Raw genomic sequence first — 8,180 nt, forward strand, 5'->3', positions numbered from 1 at the left:
TGTTGTGGTGTGTTGTTGTTGTTGTTGTTGTTGTTGTTGTTGTTGCTGTATTCTTTTTTTATTGTGGTGGTCGTGTCGTCGTGCTATGTAACTTGTCACAGGCTCTTTAGCTCAGCACGCAAATAAACAACTGAATTATATTATTATTATTATTATTATTATATCAAAGCGCTAAAACTTTTCTCTGTAGGTGCTCAAGTTCACTGGAATCAGCAATCGTAAAGACAGTACCATGCAACATACGCCATAGTCAAATTTATATCCAAGAAAAAATAGTTTACTTTTTCAGGTAAAAGAACTACATTTATTAAATACAAACCTTATAAAATCTGTCCAACACCAATCGTGTACACAATCAATGTCTCAATGTAAAAGTAAACAATCACTAGGTTAATTAATAGCTCGACAAATTACAAAGCCATCATCAAAGAGAGGGCGAATTAATTCACTACATCAAACAACTCACAAAAAGAATATTAGAAATCAAAGGCTGTAAAACTGATCCTTGAAGTACGTCCGACTGCAGGGCAAAAGATGGCCAATGCACACCATAAAAACGTACACATGACTTCCTCCTAATTAAACATCTATGAAACCAATTTAAATAACTGAAATACAATGTAAAATTATTAAGTTTATGCAGGAACCGTGCGTGTGGAATAATGTTGAAAGCACAGCTAAAATCAAAATAAACGGAGTCGTTTTGACCTCGTGCACAAATAAATGAGGTATCAAAGTTAATCATGTGACCAAATCGGTAGCAGTAGATTTCGATTTGATAAAACCATGTTCGGAAGAGGTTCATTTACATTCTAGATGCGAGATGCATGGGCATGTATCATAAATTAAAAAAAAATCTTTCGAAAAATTAAGTCGAAAACAAGGACAACCACTGCTTGATTCCTCAAATTAGAAAAAGTACTAGGAAACAGGCTAAGTTTAAAAACAAACGCGAGAAGAGGTACAAAAATTTCAGGTCAATCAATCATAACAAAACTTTGTATACCATAAAGTCCGACTGATTTCGATGACCACAGCCATTTTATAGCATTCTGAACATTGGAGTTCGAAATAGGTGCAGGAGATAAAACTACCTTACATTGATGACGAGAAAAGAACGTTCGTCCAGAACAAAAACTGTTATAAAGACAGGAAGTGTTTTTAGAATGTCCCGGATATTTCACGAGGTTTCTTAAAAAAAGTGCCGTCGATATAAAGATGTATTAATTTTGCATTCTCTTCCCCAAACTTGATACATACATCCAAAATTGGTTAGGGTGAAACTTCGAATTTTCCCCGGCGGAGCAAACGAAATCTGTTAGAATTAATGACTGCTTAAACCATTTACCGGTAAAAAGATGTCATAAAATTCGTCCGTCTTGCTGAACTTCTTGTTTACACCTATAAACATAATTAGCCTTTTTAATGTCAAATTTCAATTTCACAGAAAACCAAGCACCTAGGATGTGCTTTTTAATGAGTCCCAGAAGGGACAGCGAAATCTGTGGCTTAGATTATAGCAACATTTTATCTGTCAACGGCAGGGTAACATATATTTCGATATTAAGACCAATCACAAGCAGACAGCTTTTCTTTTTTAATTTATGGTGGGGTGTAACTTAGTCCACTTCGTACGTCGGCAAATAATTGGCTTACTGCACCGGCCCCGGATGATAGACGATGAATATGAAGCATTTGGTGAAATGAAAATCGGCAGGGGAAACCGAAGTACTCGGAGAAAACCTGCCCCAGTGCCACTTTGTCCACCACATATCTCACACGAACTGACATGGGCTCGAACCCGGGCGCCGCCGACTACCCGCCTGAGCTATGGCAAGGCCATCACTAGTTAAGGCATTGCAAATCATTGCGCAATCTCTGGCAGAGAACAGTCTGTAAGAAATATTAGTATTTTGTTCAGAATGTCCAACTGGCATAGTGCAAACAGAATGGAAACGATCAGGTTGAACTATTCCGCATTAAGAATGAGCAATCGAGAGGTCAGTAAATTTTGAAATAAAAACAAGGTCAAACAAGTTGCTGACGCTGTCAAGATAATTACATCGATTTAAACCAAGGAAACAACTGGCGGAATAAATCGCATCTCCCTTCAGTTCAGAGTAATAATCACAGTTAGGGGAAGGCAAACGATAATTCCAATCAGAACCAGGGGCAATAAAATCCCCAAGAACACGATAATTTAGGGCAGGGATAAACAAATTCAGGGCGCCTAGAATCTGACACGCAGTTATTGTAAATGCAAGACGAGCAATAAGTAAGCAAACAACGCACAGATTTCATATGGAGAGATTCAATCTCAAGAAATTAAACGACGTAGAGGGTAAGGAGCAGCATCGTGTTGAGATCTCAAATAGTTTCGCGGCTTTGGAACACTGAGACGTTGAGGCAGATATCATTAAAGCTTGGGAAACTATTAGAGAGAATATAAAAATTTCAGCCAAAGACAGTCTACGTTCTTATGAACTGAAGAAGCATAAGCCATGTTTCGACGGCGGATACTCAAAATTATTAGATCAAAGGAAACACGCCAAATTACAGTGGTTACAGGATCCAAGCGAAATAAATGGGAATAATTTGAATATATGATGTTAAGCCAGCAGGCATTTCATGAATAAAGAGGGAATACCTGAAAGATAAAATTAATGACCACATTAGATACCCGTATAAAGAAATAAGTGAATTTAAGAGGGGTTTCCAACCTAGATGTAATTTGGTGAAGGACGAGAATGGTGATCTGATTTCAAATTCACACAATACTTTGAACAGGTGGAAAAATTACTTCCCTCAGTTATTGAATATACTCGTACATGGGTCAGTGATGTCAAGCAGACAGAAATGCATACAGCTCAGCCATTAGTACATGACCCTAGTCCTTCTGAGTTTGCTACTGCAAAAGTTGAAAAAATATAAATCGCCAGGTAGTGATCAAATTCCGGCAGAACTGATTCAAACAGAGGTGAAACATTACGATCTGAGATCCATAAACTAATTAATTCTATCTGGAATAAGGAAGAAATTCCTAATCAGTGGAAGGAGTCTGTTATTGTACCAATTCATAAGAAGGGCGACAAAACTGACTGCAGTAATTATCGTGGGATATCACTGCTATCAACTTCACACACAATTTTCTCCAATATTCGTCTCTGAAAGTCCAAACATAGATGAAATTATTGGGGATCATCAGTGTGGGCTTCGACTTAACAGATCAACTACTGATCAGATATTTGCATTCGTCAGATATTGGAGAAAAAATGGGAGTACAGTGATACAGTTCATCAGCTATTCATAGACTTCAAGAAGCCTATGATTCAGTTAGGAGGGAAGTACTGTAGAATATCCTGATAGGGTTTGGGATACCTATGAAAATAGTTTGGCTAATTAAAATGTGTTTAAACGAAACGTATATAGTAGTAAAGTCCGTAGAGGTAAATATCTGTCTGATACTCGTAATTTCCCTATCCAGAATGGTCGAAAACAAAGAGATGCTTTATCGCCACTGCTTTCCAACTTTGCTTTAGAACATGCCATTAGCAAGGTCCAGGAAAACCAGGGAGGACTGAAATTAAACGGGACCCATCAGCTGTTGGTCTATGCTGATGATGGGAATCTACTGGGTGATAATACAGATAGCATAGAAAACAAGAAACTTTAACTAGCAAGGAGGTTGGTATATACGTACACGCAGAGAAAACTAAGTATATGTTGCTGTCTCGTCACCAAGATACAGGGCAAAATCATGTCATAAAGATAGCAAACAGATTATTGGCAACTGTGACACAGTTCAAATATTTGGGAACGACAGTAACAAATCAAAATTTGATTCAGGAGAAAATTAAGAGGAGACTTAATTTGGGTAATGCTTGCTACCATTCAGTCCAGAAACTTTCGTCTTCTAGTCTGCTGTCTAAAAACGTAACAACTTAGAACAGAGCTATAATTTTGCCCGTGGTTTTATATGGGTGTGAAACTTGGTCTGTGACTTTGAGGGGAAGAACAACATACACTGGGGGTGTTTGAGAAAAGGGTGCTGCGGAGAATGTTTGAACCGAAGAGAGATTAAGTGACAGATGGTTATAGAAAACCGAACAATAAGGAGCTTCCTAACTTGGACCCTTCGTCAAGTATAATTAGAATCATCAAGTCAAGGACGATGAGGTGGCCAGGGCATGTAGCATGAATATGGATATGAATGCATATAGAATACTGGTGGGAAAGCCAGAAGGAAAGAGACCACTGGAAAGACCAAGATGTAGGTGGGTGGAAAATATCAGAATGGATCTTAGATAGGATTGGGTGCTATGGGCTGGATTGATCTGGCTCAGGATAGGGACCAGTGGAGGGTTTATGTGAACACGGTAATGAACCTTCGCGTTCAATAAAATGTTGGGAATTTGAGTAGCTGCACAACTGGCGACTTCTCAAGGAGGGCTCAGTTCCATGAAGTTGGTTGGTTAGTTTGTTATTGTAAATGTTCTCTCTCTTTCTATTTTTAAAATCACACTTCAACAATCTTTGTTTGGCACAATTATGAAGCGTGCAATAATATTACAGCGACTGGTTGGAGGGCGTAACATGTTTGTCGAGGGACAGCTGATGGTTGACTGTAAGGAACATTGTCATTTCTGCCATTAACAAGTTCAGTATTGTGTTTAAAATAACAGTCTCTACTGTACGAGTATGCTATCTGTAAGCCAGTGTAAAAATGACGCGAGCCTGTAATTATATTCCGGTGACTGGTTACCCGGTGTAGCTCGTTTGTCGGTTAGCAGTCTGCCTGGCTGCTGAATTTTTAGGGTGGCTTCTACATTCGAAGGAAATTTGTCATGCCGTGATTTCAGGTAACTACGTGTATTATAGTTTCTAAACAACTGAGGAAGTTTTAATAATATCAACCTTGACATTATAAGAGAAATAATGACTGCCAAATAAGTCAATTATGGCCATCAGTCACAGATATCTCTAGTCATACATATTCTTTAAAACAATCTAAGTCGTGTCTATGTTTATGCAAAAACTGTTTCAGAAACGGCAATTTAAGCTTCTCCATTGCGTAATTTTGCCACAGACTCTATCAAAACGCTATACAGTATATACTTCTGGCGGATAAAAATTGACTGAATAAGGATTCAATTAGCCATGCTTCAGTTAAATATACTGTCACGTGTCCGGCGTTCCGTGACTAATAATAAGGGGTTCTGAATTGGATGGCTGGATTTACTGACGCCTCCTTCTACGATCACTCTTAATTACAACCAATCACAACAGCTCACAATCAATCTACTGTCGAGGCCTCGCCCCATTCTCCTTCTCCTGTCTCAGTTCTCTTACAGCTCCTGAACTCAACTGAACTGACTGAGCGTTCTCCCATGTCCTCCCTTTATAACTTCGGGAAGAACCGAATACAGATATCACCACCTCCAACAGTTCCTCTACTACCGTCTATTCGTTGCTGCGGAAAAGCGTTTAGCGAGTTGCTGTCTAGCAACGGACATCACTGCGGTTCTCCTCCGACTGCACACTTAGACGTTCAGGCCTCATGTGACAATATACTCTTAAAATGAAAGTATGCACTGTCAACATTTCAACAGGTCTGATAGTAAGATAAGGAACATTCTGATATAAATTATCTAAATACCTGCCACTATCCACATTTAAATTATTTTTATCAACACAAAATAGAGAGATAGCCAACACATGTTGCACGAAGAGCTGTCTCCTTCTGCCCCGTCATCACCTTTCGGATTCAAAAACTTCTTTGTTGTGTCCTTACGGGAGGCTGACGCACATCGGCTTCACTGACAGGTGTGCTTGATGAACACAGCCGATAGGGGGTCAGTTTACCATAAAACGGAGCATTTAGGCACCTCGTAGGCCGCACACCAGTGTTACTGGTGGCTGGAAACTCACTGTCAATGACCGAAACATAAATGGATGCATAAGTGTTAAATTTATTTTCAAGTCTGGTGCAGACCAACGTCCTCCGACACTTTTCAACATCATCTGCTGTGACTTCAGGGTTAAATCGAGATAAAATGATCCTTGGACCTTTACTTTTCTGAAATTATTGTTGACGATGATAATATCCAGTATCACACCGATAATTTATTAGAAAAAAAACTCCGTGGCCTGTAGTCCGCAAGCGAACTATAACGACCGAGTGACCGCCGCTTGTCGGCGATGTTAGTGCCAATTTCAGAGGGCAGAGGTTGTCGCGTGGTCAGCACAAAGGGTCTCACGGCCGTTAATCTAGGTTTTCTAGACCAGAGCCGCCTTAAAATAACTCATCAATTATCCTCACGAGGCTGTGTGGACACTGTTCCAGACCCACTACTTCTCACAAAATCTGGTAGCCGGGAATCGAACCCGGGACCTCTGGATCTGTAGCCAGGAACTCTGACAACTAGACCAAAAAATAAATTCGCGGACACTACATACCAGTTGTCGTAATTCTGATGCTTTGTTTTTAATGGTGCCCCTCTCTCCTCGAAACAGTAAGTATTCGCTTTCTTGACAAAAAAAAAACTCCGTGATTTTAGTCCGCAAGCGGGCTATACCGACCGAGCGACCGCTAAGTTTATTGCCAACTTTTGTGGATAGGGGGTGTCGTGTGGTCAGCGCAACAAATCCCACGGCTGTTTTTCTTTCGGTTTTCTAGACCGGAGCCGCTATTTCCTTGAAATAGCTCCTCAATTATCATCACCAGGCTGAGTGGACCCCGTTCCAAACCCACTACTTCTCAAAAAAAAATCTGGTAGCGCCGGGGATCGAACCCGGACCTCCGGATCAGCAGCCAGGAACGCTGAAATGACAAATGCATGTAATTTTACTATTTACTACATAGAGCCACTGTCCTCCGGATTCTACTGCTGATGCATTTTGTAAATCTACAGATATTTTTAGAAACTTACGTTTAAATGTAAACTACCTTATTATTTTGTCCTTGTCCTTGCTTATTGCTGTTGCTGTCAGTACAGGCATAGACTCTCTAACTGCTGTGCTCAGCTTGTTAATAAATAAGGAATTAAACTGTATTATTATTATTATTGCTATTACTGCTTTCACTACTGTTACTGCCACAACAACCATAATTATGATAATTATTACTGTTACCCATTACTACTATTATTACTATAACTATAAGAAACTAAATATTGATAAAACTAAAGTTATTACCTTCTCTAGGAAAATAACTACACGTATTTTGATCTACGAGTATAACATTTTTCAGTCTACTATAACCCGGACTGATTCTGTTGAAGGCCTAGAAGTATTTCTGGATTGTAGGCCTTATTTTCATAATCATGTCAATTTTGTATTTTCTCACTGCATTAAGTTGCTAGATCTAGTTCGCAACGTAACCTTCCATTTCTCATCCCTTGAATGCATGTTCATATTGTACTTTACGTTAGTTGGAACTAAGGTTGAATAAGCACCTGCTGTTTGGAATTCTATTACTTCTACGGATGCAAACAAACTGGAACGCATTCCGCACAAGTTTGCGGCTCGTCGATTTAATCGCTTCTTTCCTCAGTTCGATTAAAGTCCGCTCTTGCTTTAGAGAAACTGGAACCGCACACCTTGCAAAAGAGGAGGCATCTCCTTAATATACTCTTCCTTGCTCAAGTTTAACATGGCTCTAAATTCTGCCCTTCTGTTTTGGGTCCCGTTGTTCTTCGAGTTCATTTTTGATAAGTCAGAGGCTCTTCTGCATTCTGTGTCTGTCCTTACGGCAAATAACTAATGCTGTTTGTAGGGACACAGATGCATTTGGAACAACATCACTGTCTGTCAATGTGGAACCAATTAAATCGTTGTCTAAACGGTACACATTGCCTGGGTTCTGTTTTTGCTTGTGAGTGCATGTTTGTTTGTCCTTTTGCTTCTTATTATATCAACACTAGCCTTTAGGCTGTTAATCTGTTAAAAATTAAATTATTATTATTATTGTGTGACTATTGTCTTTATACTGTGTTCGTCCTTAATATAATTACCAGTATCTATATTATACTGTGTCTGTATATGGCCTTGTAGCTGCTGACTCGGCACATAAATAACAAAGACCTGAATTATTATTATTATTATTATTATTATTATTATTATTATTATTATTATTATTATTATTATTATGATCATCAGCTGGTTACTTTATGACACTGTCA

The 8,180-nt window shown here is 39.0% G+C and overlaps 1 protein-coding gene across 11 annotated transcripts in view; it reads right to left on the reverse strand.

The window, feature by feature from the left end:
- The window catches only part of LOC111864014 (histone deacetylase 4), a 283,673-nt gene that overhangs the window by 146,175 nt on the left and 129,318 nt on the right, over positions 1-8,180 (reverse strand). The window lies entirely within an intron of this gene.

Source organism: Cryptotermes secundus, unplaced genomic scaffold (assembly GCF_002891405.2).
Source record: "Cryptotermes secundus unplaced genomic scaffold, Csec_1.0 scaffold303, whole genome shotgun sequence".
NCBI lineage: Eukaryota > Metazoa > Arthropoda > Insecta > Blattodea > Kalotermitidae > Cryptotermes > Cryptotermes secundus.